The sequence below is a fragment of the Nyctereutes procyonoides genome, unplaced genomic scaffold (genome assembly GCF_905146905.1).
Source record: "Nyctereutes procyonoides isolate TBG_1078 unplaced genomic scaffold, NYPRO_anot_genome, whole genome shotgun sequence".
Classification (NCBI taxonomy): Eukaryota; Metazoa; Chordata; class Mammalia; order Carnivora; family Canidae; genus Nyctereutes; species Nyctereutes procyonoides.
The window spans coordinates 26904673-26927119 of NW_026575133.1; positions in this window are offsets into that span (position 1 = coordinate 26904673).

The window sequence follows — 22447 nt, forward strand, 5'->3', positions numbered from 1 at the left end:
TGACTCCGTGAATGTGTTTCAAGACATCTGAGCTTTACAAAAGTCATATATGCAAACTGACAAGAGAATCAAGTAATTTTAGGGACTCCTCAGTGGCTCAGTGGTTGAGCATCTGCTTCAGCTCAGGATACGATCCTGGAGTCCCGAGATTGAGTCCCACATCAGGCTCCCTGCATGGAGTCTGCTTCTCCTCTTCCTGTCTCTCTGCCTGTGTGTGTGTGTCTCTCATGAATAAATAAATAAAATCTTAAAAAAACAAAAACAAAAACCCGGGATCCCTGGGTGTCTCAGTGGTTTAGCACCTGCCTTTGACCCAGGGTGTGATCCGGGAGTCCCAGGATCAGGTCCGGCGTCAGGCTCCTGGCGTGGAGCCTGCTTCTCCCTCTGCCTGTGTCTCTGCCTTTCTCTCTCTCTCTGTCTCTCTCTCTCTCTCTCTATCATGAATAAATAAATAAAAATTTTAAAAAACAACCCTAAATAAAAGTTAGCACGTATAAATGGAAGTGCTTACATTTAAAAAAAAAAACAAGTGAAAAAAAATCAAATTTTAACTGGATATACTGGTATTAGAGAGGTAGGATTTGGTGTTATCTTTAAAGATTTTTATTGTGTGTATCTTTATTGTGTTATATTATTTTTTAAGATTTATTTATTTATTTATTTGAGAGCTATCGAGTGCCCTGCGGAGGGTGTGTGTGGAGAGGAAGCAGAGGAGGAGGGAGAGGGAGAGAGAAACCCAAGGACCCTCCATGCATGGAGCCCCATGTGGGGCTCAATTTCATGACCCTGAGATCACAACCCTGAGTTGGAGACCTGAGCCAAACCTAAGAGGTGGTCGCTCAACCAACTGCACCACCCAGATGCCCCTTGTTATGTTACTTTTCTAATTTAAAGAGCAAAGGGGCAAAGAGAAGGGACGTCTGCAACTAGAAAAAAATAATACGTACATAAAGCAAATATAGCAAATTTAAAAACTGGTGAATTGCAGTGATGGATACATGGGAGTTCTAACAACTTACCTGCAAAATTTTACTTTTATTTTTTTCAAGATTTTTATTTATTTATTCATGAGAGACACAGAGAGACAGGCAGAGACAGAGGCAGAGGGAGAAGCAGGCTCCCAGCGGGGGGGGGGGGGGGGAATGTGGGACTCGATCCCAGGTCCCCAGGATCACGCCCTGAGCCGAAGGTAGATGCTCAACCACTGAGCCACCCAGGCGTACCTTACCTGCAAATTTAGAAATTATTTCAAAACGCAAAGTTTTTGAGGAAGCAGTGAAATGACATCCACAGCCCCAGCGTGAAGTGCAGAGTTTGTAAGGCACTTACTTCTCCGTTTAGCGGCCTTTAAACAGGAAGGCATAATTCCTTCCCTGCTTTGTCCCTCCCTCGGAGCGGCTTTGATGTCTCTGGAACCGGGGGCCTGTAAAAGGCCCCTGGGACAGGCCCGCTGCTAGAGCTTTCCCTCTGCCATAATCACAGACCTCCAACTGACGTCCCTATTTCTCAGCTCCCTATCTCTCTCCTGTTTCATTTTCAGGAACCAACGGTTGCAGAAAAAAAAGATAGTGGCCCTAGATAATCGTGGGTCCTTTTATTGCAACTGTTTTGTGAAATAAAATGGACTAGTTGTGTGCACTTGAGTATTTCAAGGGTCTGTGCAGCGAGAGTGGCTGGGGATTGGACTCCGCTGCCCTGTCACCTCGCTGGGCTATTCAGGATCCAGCTCACTTTAGGAGCACAATTATCTGAAGCTCTCAGTTGCTGTCCCGAGTGGAGGTGGGAATTTCGCCACACTATTTTGTAACATAGCTATGCTCTTTGTGGCTATAATATAATCACTTTGTGATCCATAATTAATCTAATCAGCGACTATAGACTGCTTTACGGATGCTGTGGCCTTTTTCAACTGCGCATTCAAACTCTATGCTCGTGCCCTATGGGTGAGGGGTACGGATCAGAGTGGGTGAAGCTCTCCGTTTCAAGATTTAATTGGCATTTGGGTTTAAGCCCATCACCTTCCCCCCCCCATCACTTTTATTTTTTAATTAAACACACACACACATACACACACACTTTGCCTGAATTCTTTGAAAAAACAGTGTCTCTAGTCCTAGGAAAACAAAAACAAGCAAGCAGATCCACAGAAATGAGTGAATCTGTAGTGTAACATACGGAGGAAATAAACAAACATATTGAGCTCCTTCTACTCAACAAACATTGAAGGAGGGTCTGCTCCATGCCCGGCCTGGGATGGGCCCTTGGTACAAAGATTCACCTGAGCTGGTTGCCACCTCCAAGGATAGAGGATCACAGGGATGCTGTGTTGGCCCAAGTATCATCTCATTTAATCCTCACTATAATTCAAGACGGGGTTGAAACCCCACAGCCATATGACAAAGGTGAAGCTCCCAGAGGATTAGGTGCAGGGCCAAATCCACGGGCTGTGGCCCATGCAGTCACACAAACCTCCCATACAGAAGGGCCCACGCCCTGTTTAACGCTCTGCAGTTGCCTTCTTGAAATTCTATGTAATTTTGAACAAGGGGCCTTGCGTGTTCCTTTTGCACTGGGCCCCACAAATTATGCAGCTACTCCTGATTAAGTGTCTTGCCCGAGGTCCCTCAGCCAGCAAGGGGCAGCTCTGATGTGCAGGGTGGTTCTTTTTTTTTTTTTTTTTTTTAATGACTTCTTTATTTTAGAGGGAGAAGGAGCATGCCAGCAGCAGGGGCAGAGGGAGAGAGAATCCTCAAGCAGACGGGTGTGCTGAGTGCGGAGCCCAACTCAGCTCGATCTCACAACCCTGAGATCCCGAACTGAGCTGAACTGACTCTGCCACCCAGGCACCCCCGCAGGGTGATTCCTAAAACTTCAGAATTCACTGCATTTCAACCACCTGGGGAAACTCATTTAAATGCCAGATAAAATAGGCCCAGTTCTTGCACAGTAGAACACAGCGTGGGAAAGCCTAGAATTCTCTGTTAGTGGCCCATGGCATCAAACTGAAGCCAGCATGAGTCTAAAACGTCCCCTGGCCTCGTGATATCACATGTCCAGCATTGATCCTCCGCTGGGAATGTTCATTTTCCTGCAGCAGGGCAGGCCCAAGACACCCAGACCCTCAGATGTGTGAGCAGCCGTGACTAACACCAGAGTCATGCAGCCACTGATGTTGACTCAGCCTGTGTCGCTGGGCCCACGGTGGGGTCGTGGTGGTGCCACGGCAGGGGAACGGCCAAGGAGGGCTGGGAGTGGGGACAGTCAGCTTCCTGGAATTACTGTATGCAGGGGAAAGGAGTTCCATCATCAAAGGAAATTATTTAGCTCCAGCTAGAGTTGGTTTTAGGGTCTAAAGCTCTGGACTGTAGCTGCAGTTCAATCACCTGTAAAATGCTCTAATGATGGAGCTGACTTCCGTAAGAGCCTGTCCTCCCTGGGGAACTCTGTACTTAAAAAAAAAAAAAAATCATTCATCTGCTTTTTTCCCCCTGAAAATCTACAGATGAGGGCTATGTTCATCAGGTCAGCTAGTCAGGGGAGCCCGGCTTGCCCATAGCCACCATTCATGGTACTCGGGTCCCAGAAGAACATCGTTATTTACATAGCTGGGGAGGCCCTTGCATTTCAGATGACATTGCTCAGGCTCCAACTTTGGGTCACTGGCCAAGGCCTCTCAACAGACAAGCTGCCTGGGTTGACACTGCAGGGCTGGGGTCCTCCCAGGCTCTCCTGGCCTTGCTGCCTGGCCTGCCCGGCTCTCGCTGGGATGTGGGAAGGTAAGTGCGCTCAGGACTCCCACCGCCGCCTCTCTGCCACCACCCCAGGCCCATGTGTCTCTCTGGAGACTGGCCCTCACATTGAATTTGTGCCAGGAAGAAATGAAACTGGTGGTCTCCTAGTTTCTCTCCCCTGCTCCAACTTTTCATTTCAAGATTGTTCAAATCTATAGAACAGTTGTTTTAACAGTACAACGAATACCCATAGGCCCACCACCTATTGGAATCTGTTCGCATTTTGTCACATTTGCTTAGCTTTTCCTCTCTGTGGTCACAGATGCTATTTTCTTGAGCCATATGAGAGTAAGTTGTAGACATCCTGATGTCTCACCCCTAAAAACGTCAGCGTGGAAGTCCTAAAGAAGAAAGATCTTCTACTACAAAAATCCTAATATCTTATCACACCTGTGAAAATTAACAATACCTTTTAATACCAGGGCTCTCAATTCAGTGCCGTTCAATACGTGATCAGCACACCGGGGCCAACCCACAGAAGTTTTGTAGCAGGTCTGCAGCAAGCTAAATAACAAAAAGGAGAGCCAGCTTTTAGAAACATGCATAGCGATTTGACAGGGCAATTTCAGATCTGTTCAGTTTAATAAAAATCTGAGGGGGATCCCTGGGTGGCTCAATGGTTTAGCGCCTGCCTTCGGCCCAGGGCATGATCCTGGAGTCCCAGGATCGAGTCCCACATCGGGCTCCCTGCATGGAGCCTGCCTCTCCCTCTGTCTGTATCTCTTCCTCTCTCTCTCTCTCTCTCTCTCTCTCTCTCTGTCTCTCTGTCTCTCATGAATAAATAAATAAAATATTTTAAAAAAAAATAAAAAAAAAATAAAAATCTGAGCTTACATTTTGTATACTTTAATTTTATTTTTCAGAAATTCACTGTTACTAGGTCTCACAAAAGCACCAGTCTAGGTCACACCAACAAACAACAAACGAAAAAACTCATCCATCACCACAGATCGTTGGGGAAGCACTAGTTCTCAGACCGCTTTCAAATTTCCCCAATTGTCTTTTGTAGATTTTTGTTTGTTTGTTTGTTTGTTTGTTTGTGGATCTGGGATCCAGTTGAGGTTCACACACCCCATCAAGTCACCATGAGGTGTGCAGGCTTTCTAAGCAGACGTTGAGCCATCTTCCTTCTTGCTTCTCTTTGGAACTTGAGTGCCTGGATTAGAGCCAGTAACTTCAGTACTAGAGGCCCTGGATCAGGGAGGGTCTGCCCCTCTCTGGGGCCTGCAGAAATTTCGGTTCAAAAAGCTATAGACAGATAAGTACCCTAGCAGGCACTTAGAGTAGATGTCCCTGGGCTCCTGACCACAGGCCAGCTTCAAGCCTGCAATGTGAGCAGTTAGAAGGACTCTGTGCTGGTTTGATGCTCTGCAGTAGCCACCTTGAAATTTCTAATAATTTTTAAAACAAGGTACCACGCATTTTCATTTTGCACTGGGCCCTGCAAATTATGTAGCCAGACCTGCACCCCTTCTCTCAAATCTTTCTGACCCGCTTCTGATTTTAATAGCAGATGGGTGCATAGGGAGAGGCAAGCTCAGGCTTCCCCCATACTGACAGCACATGCCTCATGCATAGGCTACATTCTGCCCCAAGCCTTCTCCAATACCAAAGAATCACATTCACCTGCACTTAAATACAGCCCCGAAGTTCAGGGGAGATAAAGTGTGTGTGGGGGGAATTCCCACAAGCAGCTGCCATCAGGGGGACAAGAGCTGATGAGTAAATGCTCTGGGCTCCTGCTCTTTGGATATACCGTTCTGAAATGGGTTCTGTACTTTGCAGAGTTTCCAGGATAACCGAGTCCCTGATGCCCATTCCTCCTTCCTACACCCTCACTCCTGCTTCCTGGGATAACTTCCCTTCACCCAAGACATTGAAGTTCTGCTTCTGGGGAACGCATCATGCTAAGACAGTTTCAATGGTGAGCATTCCACGACTGTGTATTCGTGAACAAGTGAGCACTTGGCTCATAGGATTATTGACAGAATGCAAGGAGGTAAGTTATGGAAACATCTGGTTCAGAGCCTGGTGCATAACAGGAGCTCAGTGAGGGGTAGATGCTGTTGGTATAATCCCCATCTTACCTGTCCAGTTGCTCCATCGGCAGAAATCGACAGGAAATGTTAAGATCAACAGGGATGGACCACAAACTAGATGTCTTGAAACAACTGGAATGTGCTCTCTTGAGTTCTGGAGGCCAGAAATCCAAAAGCAAGGAAGGAGGATCCTTCCTCGCCTCTTCCAACTTCTGTTAATTGCCGGCCATCCTCCGCGTCCCTCATAGATACATCCCTCCCATCTCTGCCTCTGTCTCCCTCTGTATCTGCTTCTCTACTTTCTCTTTTTATAAGGACAGCACCAGTCATTGGATCAGGGCCCTAATCCAGGATGACTTTATCTTAACTTGGTTATACCTGCCAAGACCCTATTTCCATAAGATTGCATTCATAGGTGCCAGGGGTTAGGACTTGACATGTCAGTTGAGGGGACGGCCCTCTACCCATCACAGATGGAGAGTGGGATTGATTTAAAGTAGACGCATAACACTTGGGGCCAGGGCTTGATTTTTCCTTGGGCCACCGACAGAATAAGGCAGCTCAGACCAAAGGATACTCTGTTCCTCTAGGACCAGTTCATGAGTCACCTTATGTGGCATTTTCACATCTATGTCACTGTGAGGAAGCCAGACTCCCCGGGGAAGACTGCAGCCATATAGGTGGGCGGAGAACTTAAACCTCTGATACAGGCCATAATCCCAACTGGGCTTTTCCCATGTAACTATTTATTAATAGCCACAGATGTTAATGATTAATATGTGTGAAATACTCACGAAGCGCCTTATTTATGCCAGGGTCCCCTAACGGACTCTAGGGGACAGAGACCTGGGCACAGGCCTTGCCTCCAAGAGCTCCTGGTGTGCCCTCACCGGCGACAAAAACTGATGGGTTCATGGCATGAGTGCCTACTGCATGCACAGTAGGAAATTTGTACCGAGATTTTGCTTTTTCTACATCTGCAGCCCAAATGGCCTGCCCAGAGAATTGTTCCCAGGCACAAAACATAGACACTCGAGCCACAGCTAAGAATCGCCGTGGCTCAATAAGCCCAGAAGCCTGATTCTTTCCTTCTTTCTGCCTTTCTTCTAACCATGTGGTTTTGGGTAGATCGAGCCCCTCTCGGGGCCTCCTTCTCCTCCCTGGGAAAAATGAGCAAATGAAACGAGATGATTGTGCAAGGCTCGTCGACTCTTAGATCATTATAGTCAACAGAGTCAACCTAGACATTTATTAGGTGCTTACTGTGTGCCAGGAGCTGTGCCAAGTCCTTCTCACGCATCATTTCACTTAATCTTCACAACAACCCTATGAGGTGTGGATTTTCATTATCCCCTTTTTACAGATTGAGAAACTAAGGTGTGGAATGAGTAAGTCCATTTCCACAGGTCACAGAGAATTAACTGTTAGAGCTGGGGTTTCAATTCGAACAGTCTGACCGCAGGACCCAGCCCTTTGGCAGGTGCGCTGGACCACCTTCCTTCCGTGTTTGCCATCTCGGGAGGCCCCTTAAATGGAGCAGCCGTCCACCAGGTGAGTGTAGGGAGGGAAGTCTGTGTGTCTTGAGCTAGCAGAGGAGCAGCAAATTCTTTGCCTACTTTCCTTTTGCATCTTTCCCACATAATAACGACAGCGTGTTAAACTGAGAATATGCCACTGTATCCACCTTCAGTGGAATGTCTTTCTCTGGAGCTTCTTTTTACCCGATGGACACCACACACCTCCTTTCTGGTAGATTCCCCTGTCAGTGCTACTTTCTAGGAAGCTCATATCCCAAATCTGAACTAATCCTAACAAGAGCGGACCTCATAGGGTGCATTTTATATACTCTCACTACCCCTGGCTTCATCTCATTTATGTGTTCTTATTTTTCTTTTATTCCGGTGTGCCAGATGTCTTCCATTTGCCCTCTCGATCCACTCTGCACCTTTTCCTACCTTGCTCTCCACCGTGGCAGGCCGACCCATATACATTGTACCAATGTTCACCTGCCCACGGGCTTCCTGTCAGGTTTGGCCAATGGGGAGCCTCAGTCAACCAGAGGGAGAGAGGCAAGCAAGATCAGTGTATTTATTCCCTAGACTCCCCTCCTCCCTCCTACCACCACCCGAGGTGGCCTTGGGCTTACTGCCTTTCTACCAGAGGTCATAGTCCCTGCTCCTTTTTTAGATTTATTAAGATATAGTTCACACACCATAAACTGCAACATTTTAATGTACACTAATTTAGAGCTTTATAGTATATTGATAGAGTTGTGCAACGATCACTGCTATCTAGTTCCAGGACACGGTCATCACCCCAAAAAGAAACCCGGAACCCATCAGCAGTGACTCCTCAGATCCCCTCTCCCAGTCCCTGGCAGCCACAGATCTATCTTCTGTGCCCATGGATTTGCCTATTTGGGACATTTCCTATACGTGGACTCATACGCTGTGTGGCCCTTTGTCTGGCTTCTTTCACTTTGCATAACGGTTTCAAGGTTTCTCCATGTCACAGCAGGTGTCAATACTTCCTTTCTTTCAGGCTTCCTTGTGACATTCCACACATCTCCCTTTCTGGGTTCTAGTAACTTCCTCCTTTCCTTGACCTTTGGATCTAGGGACGGTGACGGCTCTGCTGTGATGAGTCCTCAGTGGCTGTGCCGCCTCATGGGGGGTTCCCTGTACCCATGTTCCTATAATTAAACCCTCCTCAAATGATCCTATTTGGAGTGTGCCTTTGTGGGCTGTCGGGACCCTGACTAGCACCCAGCTTCCTCATCCACTGTTTCTTTTTTGTACAAATTTCTATAATACTGTTCACATACTTTCTCACAATGAGTTGGGCTAGAAATGAATACATGATAGGTTTGCTGATAACATGAAACCTGGTGGGTGGCTCTTCCTTACCACTCTTGCCTGTTACCACATTGCTGAATGATTTCAGGAATTCTTGGGGGGCCCTTCACACCCTTCAACCCTGCTGTTTCTGGAAATAATCCCCAGAGAGAGCCTGGCACTTGGCTGCATTTTGGAAGTCTCTACTTTCGCTTGGCCCAAGTAAATATGGGTGGAAGTCGTAGTGCATGGCCAGACTGAAAAGTGGCCATAACTTGTAACTTCACATGAAGACACACTTGGGAAATGTGCAAAACCCTAATTTTAAAAAGAGGGCTCCTCGGGAGGATGTTAGTAGCCGACAGAGAGCCGTTTTCTTGCTTTCATCTTGTCACCCCTGGTGGCTGGGAACGCTGTCCAGCCTGTGCCTACTCATGAGGATTCTCAAAAGAGTTTTCAATAAATTTCATTTATTAACAAGGAACTGCTCTATTTAAAAAAAAAAAAAAGAATACCATTTGCAAATAACCTCCTATTACTTAAGGCTTTGATTTTTCCTGTATTATGGAGGAGCTGGCGGGAACAGCAGAGTGAGACAATGGGCCCGTGTGGAGGACCACAAATAACAAGGCAAGGTTTTCTTCAGCTTGTCACTCAAACCCGAGGGCTTCTTTCTGGAGCAATCTTTGATGTGAATGCTCAAAATGCCCCAAATCCAATTGCAATTTAAATCTTAATGATAAAACTCAGGAGCCGGGCAACTGTTTAGAACAGGAAAAGGATACTGAAAGCCCAACAAAACAAAGACCTGGATCCCATGTTATGGGCAGAAGAAGAAAATTGAGGTCAGCATTGCCCAGCTCACAGAAATTTTATCTTCAAGGATAGCATTTAGCTGCTGCCATTACAAGGCAAATGCAAATGTCTTGCTTAATATTTCATCTACATTGTTTACGGGAAAGTTTACACCTTCAGGAATATTCAATGTTGGCTAGAAGCAAGGAGAAATGCCCTCACTCTGCTAGTGAGTGTTTCAACTGGCACAACATTTCTGGAAGAAGTTTTAGCAATTTGTACTAAAAAGCTCAAAAAAAAAATTTCCAACAAGCATATGAAAAGATGCTCAACATCAGTAAACATTAGAGAAATACACATCAAACCACAATGAGTGGTCGCCTCACACCCAATAGGATGGCCACAATTGAAAGAACAGAAAATAACAAGTGTTGGCAAAGATGTGGAGAATTTGGAGCCCCTGTGAGCTGTCGGGAATGCAAAATGGTACATGCAGCCTCTGGGGAACACAGTATAGAGGATCCTTGAAAAATTAAATATATAGAACTACTATACAATCTAGTAATTCGGCTTCTGGATATTTACCCCCTAAGGATTGAAAGCAGAATCTTTTATTATTTTTTTATTTTTATTTTATTTTTTTTGAAAGCAGAATCTTGAAGAGATATTGCATACTCGTGTTTTTTGCAGCGTTATTCACGATAGCCAAGAGGTAGAAACACCCCAGCTGTCCACTGATGGATGAACAGATCGACAAAATGTGGTCCATCCACACAATGGACTATTATCCAGCTTTAAAAATAGGAAGTTCTGACACCTGTTACAACGTGGATGAGCCTTGAGGACATTATGCCAAGGGAAATAAGGCAGACACAAAAGGACTGTACGATTTCACTCACGCGAGATCTATAAAGTAGTCAAAATCAAAAAAACGCTAAGGAAAAGGGGTTGCCAACACTGGAAGGATGGGAAATTAGTGTCTAATGGGCGGTAGACAGTTTTGCACACTGAAGAAGTGCTAAGGATCTGTTGTACAACGACGTGAATATCCTTAACATTACTGAACTGTACACTTAAAAATGGCTGATTTAAGTTAAATCTAGGTGTTTGTGGGCACCATTAAAAGTAAAAGAAAAGTTTTTTAGGAAGGTCTCAAAAATGTTTTTACCCTTTGTCCATGAACTTCCATGTCCTCAGAGACATGTGTCTGAAATGTGTCCTCAGAGGCTTTCAGGGTCTTCTGCACACGTGGTATGTCACAGCATGACGTGCATCTGCAAAGAAATAGAATCAACCTAAATATCTGGTAACAGGGGCAGGACAAAGTATCATATATCATCCAATGGAGTTCAGTCATAAGAGACTATCCAGTGGCATTGGAAAATGATGACATATTAAGTCAAAAAGCACATCAGAACGTAGGATTATAGTATGATCCTAATTTTGCAATAATTTAAGTGCATAGAATAAAGGCTGGAAGACAGATATCAAAACAAGAGCAGGAGTCCTCGTTGGGCATCAGGATTTGTGTTGACTTTTGTGTATCCCTGTGTGCGGGGATCCCCGACAGGCACATGCACCAGTTTTGTAATCAGAAATAAACAGGTTTTGAGATCCCTGGGTGGCTCAGTGGTTGAGCGCCTGCCTTTGGCCCAGGGCGTGATCCTGGAGTCCCAGGATCAAGTCCCACATCAGGATCCTTGTATGGAGCCTGCTTCTCCCTCTGCCTGTGTCTCTGCCTCTCTCTCTCTCTCACTCTCTGTGTCTCTCATGAATAATAAATAAAATCCTAAAAAAACAGTTTTTAAAAAGTAGAAGAGGAATAGATTTCTAAAAGTATTATGCTGGGGAGGTGATATTGGGGCAGTTGAGAATCTACCCTCCCTGGCTACTTTATGCAATTTCTACACTTTTCTCTATAAAAACAGGTACACATTACTTTTGCGATTTAAAAAGAATGGGGGCACCTGGGTGGCTCAGCTGGTTGCACGTCCGACTCTTGCTCCTCCACCTTGCTCTGTCTCTGTCTCTCTCTCAAATGAATGAAGTCGGGCAGCCTGGGTGGCTCAGCGGTTTAGCGCCGCCTTCAGCCCAGGGCATGATCCTGGAGCCCCGGGATCAAGTCCCACATCGGGCTCCCTGCATGGACCCTGCTTCTCCCTCTGTCTGTGTCTCTGCCTCTCTCTCTCTCTCTCTCTGTCTCTCGTGAGTAAATAAATAAAATCTTAAGAAAAAAAATGAAGTCCAAGTGCAGGAGCTGCCATCTTTTCCATTCCAAACCCACCAGATGTCTTTTCAGGGTCATGGCTTCAAGGACAACAAGTACAAAAAGCGCCTGCTGACAGTGCAGGAAAGAAGCCCCCGTGATTGGCACTGACTGTTCCGTAAGTTCCAGGCCGTGGGTGGTATGTCCTCCACATACATAGCTGTGGTAGTGAGTTGATTGCCTGGGTGGGCAGGGTTGGGCAGAAGAAGCCCTTCCTCGGGGAAGGGTTAGGGGGGACTAGAGAGGGACCTGACCCCCCAAGCAGGGGAGCTGCACACCTCACGTGGAAGAGCACCGAGTGGGAGCTCTCCTGTACAATGGGTGCAGCTGTCCATTTTCAGAATCTAGACTTCACCGAGCAGCAAAGAGCGCAGGGAGACGTTTCTGTTTTGCCAAAGGAGGTGTTTGGGTTTTGGAGAGCTGCCCAAGTGTGCAGAAGAAGCATTTTATATTATTCACTAACAACTGTATTGTCAACATACTTGAAGGAGAAGCCTATTCACCGCACAAACAGAGTCACCACCGGCTTTACCTGCAAAGGAACAGTTAAGAGCCCAGAAGGACATCACAGGAGTTTCAGGCTTGGCACAATTTCAGCTCTGACAAAAGGTGCTGGGATCATCTTGAAGGAAATCAGAGACGGGGAGGGGTCTGTTTTAAACTTGTCCAGGTGTTTAATTTACTTCTTCAAGTTAATATTGTATTTTCTAAATGGCTCTCCATTCTTAGGGCAAATGCATCTTGCCTTTCATTTATTATCATGACATAAGAATATTTTTCATGTTAGTACACATTCCTCAAAAACCTCCAAAATGGTATATAAGATCCCATCATATGACTGTGCTGTAAATTATTCCTTTGGTTGCCATCAAAGTCGTTGGCAATTTTATTAATATTAGTATGGCCACAATTAATATTTTTATGCCATTAAGCTCTATTTGCATTCAGATGGTTTCCCTGCAACTGATTCTATACATGAAACCACTAGGTCAAAGGCGTGCACATTTTCCACTGTTTTTTTTTTTCTTCTTCTTGATCAATTTTTTTTTAAAGATTTTATTTATGTATTCATGAGAGACACAGAGAGAGAGGCAGAGACACAGGCAGAGGGAGAAGCAGGCTCCATGCAGGGAGCCCGATGTGGGACTCGATCCTGGATCCTGGGATCACACCCTGAGCCAAAGGCAGACGCTCAACCACTGAGCCACCCAGGCGTCCCTTCTTGATCAAATTTTATTTTATGTTGCTGGTATATTTTTTCTTTTTTTTTTCCTTTTTCTTTCAAGATGAAATGGCATTTCTTAATGGTAAAAGAAAAACCTACTGAATATAAATGATTCAGGTAAAAGAAGGATAGGAAGGAGTGAAACTTATCAGGCAAATCCATCATGGATAATTACTGTTGACAATCCTTGCAGCTCTTTCCTGATGTGCATATATAATCATATAATATATATAATAATTATACATGTTCCCCTCTAACTTATTAACATTTTCCTAATAATTTACTAGAGACCTATATAAATCTTTTGGGCTGCATAGTGCACCTTGGTAGGGAGGGAGTTATTCTTTATGAACCCAAGGTTGGACACTTTTAAGGCTTTGACTCCTATTATCCAAAGACTTTCCAAATGGCTTAGACCAATAATATCCACTCTATTGTCAGGATGTGACAATCCCTCTCACACCCAAGGAAAGCCATTTGCAATGTCCGACTTTTTTTTTTTTTTCTGAGACATTTCTAGCAGAGAGTGGTGTGCCAAGAATCTTGACTGGTGAGTTTAGAGGTTTAGCTGCTTCGTCTGAAAGAGTGGGCAAGAAGCATGGTGGCTTACCTTCCTTGGAAGTCGGCTTATTTCTGAATAGTAGGTTGAAAGAGGGTTGGAGAAGGGACCCTGGAGGACTGTGGCTTTCCATAAATACAATTATGTATTTATAAAACCTATGGTCACGTCTCTGAATTCAGATCGGGGTTTATTTACTGTGATGCAAAACATCTTGAGGGAATATGGCATACAGATACTCTAATTAACTCAATCTAAGAATCACGATTCTTGTAGTTAACAGAGTGCTACTCTTAACACTCTGATGACGAACTCTGCCCAGAAGGCCAGTCTCCCGGGAAGCAGGAAGCCTCCTAATTACATAGGACTTCCAACACACACTGAAAATTGAGATGTTGAGGGTCAGACAGGGAGACACACAGATCTGTGCTGTGCCCGCAGGCAGAGGGCGTGTCACGTACGAATGGCATGCACCCACGCCAGGGAAGCATTCTTTGCTCTGCCTGCAAGGAGGGTAGGATATCAGGGGCACCCCAGCTCACACCTCCATCGAGGCCAACTATGGGGCTGGAAGGGCCTCTGATCACCTGCTTTTGCGTGTGACCTGTCCTCCTAAGTGCAACCACGGTCTTTGTTGCTCCAGGGAACTGAGCCACTCCAGGAGGGGAGCTTGGGATGCAGTTAGAGGGATTTGGTGGGGTGGGAAGGGGGTCTTGGGGGTTCTGGGGAAGGCTTCCCACCATCTCACTTGAAAGCCTGGAAGGCTGGGCTTAATTTGTGAACTTTTCAATCCTACTCCTTTTCCAAGGCACACACACAGAAGAAAGCACTGTCTGGCAAACACAGCACGCTCTGTCCTTGGTCAGGTGTCGGTTACTCCTAGCTAAGGTCCTGGGAGGAGGGACACCGTGCCACGTGGCAACATCTAGGAGCGAGAAGCATCGGGAAATCATGGTTTTCTCCTATACATCAAGGGTTTCCTGCGGCCTTTCCTTTTTCTGTTCTGTTTTGTGGGAAAGCAGTCAGCAACTGTGAAAAGAAAGTTCTTCGGGCCAGTAGCCATTGCCCTGGGTGCCATGGTCGAGAAAGCTGGCAAAACCAACAGAGTCTTGTTTTGATTCACAAGCCTGAGCCTCTCGGTCTCAACACACACACAACACAGACACCCACACACACCCACTGTGTCTTGCCTGACGCAGTACGTGGGTGTCTACGAGAAGACCTCGTTCCGGAGCCAGCACTGGCCCTGGGCACTCTCCCTCTCTGAGCTGCAGCTTTGTCTGCTCTATGGAAATCACAGTGCACAACCGCAGGGTTGTCATGGGGATTGGATGAGCTGGCAACGGGAAAGAGTGTGGCAGGGAGCCACACACAGGTGTTCAGCTGAGGTGGCCGGTTCTGATCCTAGAGTCTGCAAGTGGAAGTGCAGTGCCCGGAATGCCCACTGAGGCTCTTGAGGCCGTGACCGAGCAAACGGCCCGTAGCGGGCCCATGGGCTCCAGGAGGGCTTCCCTGCGGGCAGGCCCGACAGATGTGCCCAGGAAATGCCTGTTGAATGAATGAAGGAAGACACGAACCCAAGAATGAATGATCCGGCTTTTAACCTGAGAAACAGCCGACATGAGTCCATGTGGCATGTAGACATGTGCCCACGTCCCACGCCTGCAATCTCAGCTCCTCCTCCTGGGGCTGTCACTGTTTAGCTGGAATTCGGTTTCCCTCTTGCTCCCTCTCTTCCCTGCCCTTAACTTCACCCCTTTTTCTCTCCTCCCCCTGTATCTCCAGTTTCCCCAGTTTTCCTCTGTTGAGCTCCTACTCATCTGATGGAGCCCATTTCAGAGAACACCTCCTCTGGCAGGTTCGCCTGCCCCGTTGGGCAGAGGTCGGTGTTCCCTGGCTGGGGCTTTCCAGTGTCACCATGGCACTGTTCCCATTGCTTTGGAATCCCCACCTCATGCCTGGGAGCTTCTGGGATTCGATTTTATCTTACCCATCTTTGTACCTAGAGCATCCTGTCCAGGATCTGTCATCTCAAAGGTGTGTCCTGTGTGTTTGGTGAACTGCAGAACGTCACAGAGTATCAGGCTTTTATAAACAGGCTGGCCCCATTAATGCACTTGAACCCATACCCAGGATTCATTAAAGTTCCCAGTGCCCTGCAACTGCAAACAAGAAGCATGGCAGATGGTTCTGCTCTGTGGTTAGTTTCCAGGGGCTTCTAGATGATTGGCAGCCTGTAGGACCCCACACTAGCACCAGAAGACAATAGAGCACCATACTGAGGGATCATCAAGAAGAAAATCTAATAAAGAAATGCAAATCTCTTTAAGCAGAGACCCAGGGCACACAATGTTTGTGCCCTCAAAGGGGGTTCGCCTTCTAGAAATAATAGGAAAATAACCAGGAAAAAGCTTTCGGCTTCGTAAAGCTGTTCTTCCTTGCAGCAAGGATGCAAACAGTGAGTGCAATGCCACCTCCTCTGGGTACTCTCTTCTCCACCTTTGGAATCAGAAATTTCTACCTTTGCCTCACCAGACATTGGCTGGCCCAGGGGATAGAACGCAAAGGTCAGGTTCCTCCCTCCCGAGGAGCCAGCGCCCGGAGGAGACACAGGAGGGCCACTTCAGTAACCCAAAGGCCTCTGAGGTAGCCCACCATCTTGGAAGATCTGTGGCACCCAAGTGGAATTTGGAAGGGTTGGCAATGTCTCCGTGGGCGACAAGGAGGAATAAGAGCAGGATAAGAGCACAGACAGAAGGTCGTGCATCTGCTGCTCCCTACTTATCAAGGTCAGTCCAAATCCCTCTGCGGGCGTTGAAGGCTCTCCACTCTGGAGTGGCTTCCCTGGTTCAGTGCTACCAAGCCGGGTACAAACTCCTCATTCAAGGCCATCCGCAGTGTAACTCCTCATGGTATCATCTGTCATCTCCTCCTTCCCCCAACCTCATATGTTTGCCCACAGTCTGGAACGCTCTCCTCCTCCATGTACCCCTTCTGGGGTTCTTCCTACCTTGTCTCCCCTCTGAGACTGTGAGCTCGGTGGTAGTCACCTTGGGAGCCCCTTTGGCACCCAGTTCAGGGGAAGCCCATGGAAGTTTGGAGGAATCTCTCCAGTTGGGGATGAATGCTCCCCAGGGGTGAAGGCACTGCCTTCCCCTTTGCTGGGGAACAATGAGCAGCCCCTGGGACCCCCTCACCAAATTGGGGGAATTACCTAGTGGCTCTCTGACTGGTCTTTCCTCCTACTCGCTGGGCCAACTTCAGGCAGTGCCTGCTGCCTCTTTGCCCTCCACTGGTGTGTTCCAAAGGGGATTCCAGAAAGACTCTCATACAAATGCAAGAACCCAAACTCATTCCTTGTTCATTCTGTTATTACTTCGTTCACGTGCCAGACACATATGGAACCTGTGTCGTGCGTCAGGCATTGTGATGAGCCTCAGGTACCATCAGCAGTCCTATCCTGAGGGCCTTCCAGGCCAGAGGGGAGTCAGAGCTGGTCACAGGAAGAGAAGGCCTGAGAGCTGTGGTCGTCCAGGGGAAGAGAGAGCTTGACTCAGGGAGGAAGAAGGCAATGCGGCCAACATGGCATTAGAAGAGAGTCTAATAGGAAACAAGCAAATGCTGTCGAGGAAGAATAAGTTGGTATAACTTTTTATAAGCTATTTTGGCAACACACATCAAGAGACATAGAAAACATTTCTGTCTAAATATTCCCAACTCTGGGGCAGCCCAGGTGGCTCAGCGGTTTAGCACCGCTTTCAGTCCAGGTTGTGATCCTGGAGACCCGGATCGAGTCCCACGTCGGGCTCCCTGCATGGAGGCTGCTTCTCCCTCTGCCTGTGTCTCTGCCTCTCTCTCTGTGTCTCTCATGAATAAATAAATACAATCTTAAAAAAAAGAGAGTCTAATAAAATGGTTAAAATTAGGATGCATGGCAGTATATGTGCACATGTGTGTGTATGAACATGCATGTGCATCTTTATGTGTGTGTGAACATAGGTGTATATGGATGAACAGGTGTGGATGCATATGTGTGTGAGCAGAGCATGTGTGTGTATACATCTGTGTATACAGGCACGTGTGCGTGTGTGTAAATGTGTGTATATATAGGTGAGTGTTCATTTGCAGGTACATATGTATATAAATGTGCATTTACATATACCTGTGTGTATGTGTGTCCATGTCTGTGTGTACAGGTATGTATATGTGTATGGGCGTAGCAGCATGCACGTGGGTATATGTCTTGTGTGTGTACAGACGTATGCATGCCTATGTGTAAATGAGAGGGCATAGGGGGCAGAGGGACAGCATAGGATGAGAAACCATAGAATGGAAACAGAAATCATTAGATGGCCATTTTGGGGTGGGGGCTTGGTTAGGTAATAGTGTGAGGTTTGGGAACACATGGTGGGAAGTCTTTGAGTTCATTTGTTCCTTGGCGAACAGCTGAGGAACCAGGACTCCATCTCTGGAGCATCACTGAAGCTCTGGGTAAGGGAGTGACATGGCCAGAGTGGGTCCGACACCCGACATCAACGCTTACAACCAAAGGCTGCTCTGCAGAGGCGGATGGAGAACCAGGTGTGGGCAGGTGCATTTCAGAAGGTGAGGGCAAGACCAGGGAGACTTGGCTGCCAGTCCTCCAATTTGGGTGGACTTTGCCCGGCTGGGAAGAGACAAAGAAGGAAGGCTGGCCCCTTAACTTTTGGTTTTTCCTTCCCGCTTCTCCATTTCCACGGCTTTGTATTAAATAGTTAACTACGCGAGTCACTGGCCAATGCTGTGCCCTGTTGTGTGGCTCCCTCGGGGCTCCCACAGCACCAGAGCCTCTGGCTCAGGTGACTCTCATGCTGGGGGAGGGATGACCTCCCACAGAGACCGTGGCACATCTGGATTCTGCTGGGGGAACCCACCACAGCCCTCTTTTTTAAAAAAAATTATAATAATAAGGTCTGGAGTTTGAACAAACTCTTTTTGTGGGAATGATTTTTATGTTGGGAACATAAATACTTGGGAAGTATTTGTGGGTTCAATTTTGCACGCAATTAATTGTACTTACAAATGCCTCCTTGAGGGCACAATTAGTCACTAGCAACTCATTCTAAAGGTGCCAGAGGCTAATTGTACCCCCAAGTGAGAAGTTTCAGGTGTAATTAATTATTCTTTAATTATTAAATTTATTATTCATTGGTTGGATGCACAAAGTTGTGCTCAGATGAACTTGCTGGCATAAGGAGGCCTGCAATGAAGGGGTCTGTGCCACCCTCTGTGCAAGCTGCTGCCAAGGAGACGTGTGAAAAGAAATAAAGTGTTCTCCGGCTGCTGGGCTCAGCGTGGGAAATTCCTCAAGTGACAGTGAGGAGCCTGCTGGATTGGGGAGGACGATGGGAGGGCCCCTGGGTCGGGCAGAGGGGAAGGCTGGGGTCCGAGGGCAGCCAGACCCCCCCAGTCAGCACCGGGAGCTGAGCAGCCTCGCCTGGGCCTCACCTGTGGAGCAAGCTAACAGCACTGACCCACCTCCCTTGCTGCGTAGCTGGAGGAGCGCGGGCCACACGGACTGAGTTTTCTGCAGACGTCAGCTTCCCTGAGAGGCGATGCTGTGGGTGATCACGGGAACATGCCTCAGAGTCAGACTTAGCAGTTTAGAAACCCAGAGACCCATCCGCCAGGTGACCTTGGACAGGCCAAGTCAGCTCTCAGGGCCTCAGTTTTCTTATCTGTAGAATGGGAATTCCTAATAGCAACCTCCTTTGGGGGTTGTGAGGATGGCCTGGGTCAGCGTATATAAAGAAGGCAAATCCACAGTCAAAGTGACAAGAATTTGCTCTCATATCTCTTGTGTCCTTCATGACCACAAACCTGTTTCCAAAGGAAAAAGGGCTGCACAAATGGTGGTCCACCGGCTTTGTGCAAAACGCTTTCTATTTACGCTGCTTCCTGACTCAGGGAGAATTATCTATCTTTTTATTTATTTATTTATTTATTTATTTATTTATTTATTTATTTATTTATTTATTTATTTTTAAGGGCACCTGGGTGGCTCAGTCAGTTAAGCATCTGCCTTCAGCTCAGGTCAGGATCCCGGGGTCCTGGGATCCAGTCCCGCATTGGGCTCCCTGCTCAGCGGGAAGTCTGCTTCTCCTCCTGCCTCTCCCCGTTTGTGCTCTCTCCCTCTCTTGCTCTTTCTCTCAAGTAAATAAATAAATAAAATCTTTTTAAAAAAATAAAATCTTTTTTTTTTTTTTAAAGCAGTCTCTACACCCAACACGGGACTCAAACCTACAACTCTGAGATCAAAAGTTGCATGCTCCACCGACTGAGCCGGCCAGGCGCCCCAGAATATTTATCTTGTGTAGCCAAGACAGGAGGAGCCTCATTAAAATGTTCAAAGTGGTTATTTATATCTGCATGATGAGATTATGGGTGGTCATTTTCCTCTTTGTCTTTTTCAGTCTTGTTCCTTTTTTATTAGTTTTCCTTCACTTTTATTTTTAAAACGTGCAAGGTTAAGACAAGACAGGAGAATAATGCGTGTGCTTCCAGGCGCTTTGGTGTATCATTCTGCAAACCGATCTGCGTGTCCAGACACGAGGTGTCCTTCAGACCACGACCCTTCTGTCCAGGGTCTTGTCCTAGCTCCTGCCCCTTGCTGTGCCCACCCTCCAGCGATACGTGGTCATCTTCCCCCCCGGCTCTTCCATGCTCTCTGTCCTTCTTGATGACATGCCCACACTCTCTGCCTCCTCGTTTGCCCTGTCCTGACCCCCCAGTCCTTCTTCTGTGAGCTGCTGGAGGCCGGGGTCTCTCTCCACATCCTACCGGGTCCCCCAGGGGCCCAGCCAGGATCTCAGCCAACTGCTCTCTGCGCCTGAGTACTCAGAGGGTTTTCTTTTCATTTTATGATTTATTAGAACAAAAATTCAGAGAAGCAACTTCTTAATATACTGCCCCCCCATCCAAGGTAACGTGACCCACACAAATTTGGTGTGCCTCTGTCCCATTCATCCTTAGTAATCTTACTCCATATACATGCATCTGTAAACAATTTATGGAGTTTTGTGTGTTTTTGATACACTACACTTGTCAATGATACCATTATGCAACATGAGTTTTTCACCCAGTTGGCTGTCTTTGGGCCGTGTCCACAGTGATGCATGCAGATCTTGGTCTGCAGATGGACCAGGTGATGGAGGCCCTGGGCACCTGCAGCCTGAGAGAAAAAGAGCCCTGGAGTCAGGGAACTGTCCCTACCACGCCCTCCGTGTTATATCAGGCACCTCAAGGGGCCAGCAGCCAAGCCAGTACCCAGCTAACTTAAAGTGGAAGCTGAATTTATCGACAGGCTATCAGGTAGTGTAAGTTATTGGAGGGGGGTTTAAGAGTAGACGCAGAGGGGCACCTGGTGGCTCAGTGATTGAGCACCTGCCTTCAGCCCAGGGTGTGATCCCGGGGTCCTGGGATCGAGTCCCACATGGGGCTCCCCACAGGGAGCCTGCTTCTCCCTCTGCCTGTGTCTCTCATGAATAAATAAATAAAATCTAAGGAAAAAAAAAAGCAGATACAGATAGTAACAGGGCAGGAGTCCAGGAGTCTAGGGGGCAGGAATTAATCCACCTTGTCAGAAGCCACTGGAATGAATGCCTTCTGGCTGACTTTTTGTTGCTGTTCTTTTGCCATTTCACTCAAGACCTAAGGTCCCTGAGAGAAAAGGTCACTGGGTCTGGCTTAAGCAAAGACAGACCACATGGCTCACAAAACTAAGCCCAACGGATGGAAGCAGAGCTAGCTGCAGGCCCAGGTGAGGTCACCTGGATTCGGCCTCTCCCTGGGCCCCGGTGGGAGCCCCCCACGTGCGGGGCTGGTGTCCCCGCGTGCTGGCACCGGGGCTCCTGCTTGCCAGCCTCCTGCACGCTCAGCTTTCACAGCAGAGAGGAAGAGGGGACAGACTGAGGCCTGGCATTGGCCTGATGCGGTCGAGGGGCCACTGAGCAAACCACGGCGGCCAGGAGATCGCAGGCTCCCTGGCTCACACCTGCTCGCAGGTGCTCCCCAAGAGTTCCCCCGAGCGTGAAGCCGCCAGCTTCTCAAAGCGAAATTGGCCATCGTACCCAAATGAGGGGCGATAGATGACCCGGTGGCAAAAAAAGACAATAAAAACTCGCTCTGACAAGCAAGCATAAGAAAACGAGAGAAGATTTATGAATAAAATAAAACAGGGCAGCAGGCTGGTCGCCATAGGACGCATCCCGGCCTGTGCTGGGACAGGAGGGGCCCAAGGAACCAAGTGTTGATCGACCATATGATGGTCTGAGTAAGCAGCTTTCTTCTTTTTTTTTCTTTTCAAGATTTTATTTATTCACTTAGAGAGAGAGAGAGAGAGCATGAGCAGCGGGGTGAGGCAGAGGGGGAGGGAGAAGCAGACTCCCTGCTGGATGCAGGGCTGGATCCCAGGACCCGGAGGTCATGACCCGAGCCCAAGGCCAACGCCCAACCATCTAAGCCACCGGGCACCCCCATAACCAGCTTTCTTGAACACCCTGGCGCCAGCTCCCCCGTGCCCCCAGCAGTGCAGGCGGCAGGGCCGTGCCATCCCACCACGTGCTTCTCTCCATCTTCCTTCCCTCCGATTACTGTCAAATGATGAACTTCAACCACATACTACATTTTCCTGGGATCATCCCCTCAAATGAATTATGTGAATAATAAAGTTTCAATATTTTTCATTCGGCAATTAATCTTGGTGAGCACGAAACTTCATTTAAAGTGCTGGTACGGTGGCTGGAATCCATTAATCAGAGCAGCGAAGGAGCCAGCCAGGCACCAGATCAGCCCGGCCAGTGAAATATGGGCACTTCTCAAAAACCTGCGGATCCTCTCTAGTTGTGAGAAGTGTCACATTTGAGGCACGGCTGTCCCCAGACAGTGGAATCTGCGGAGC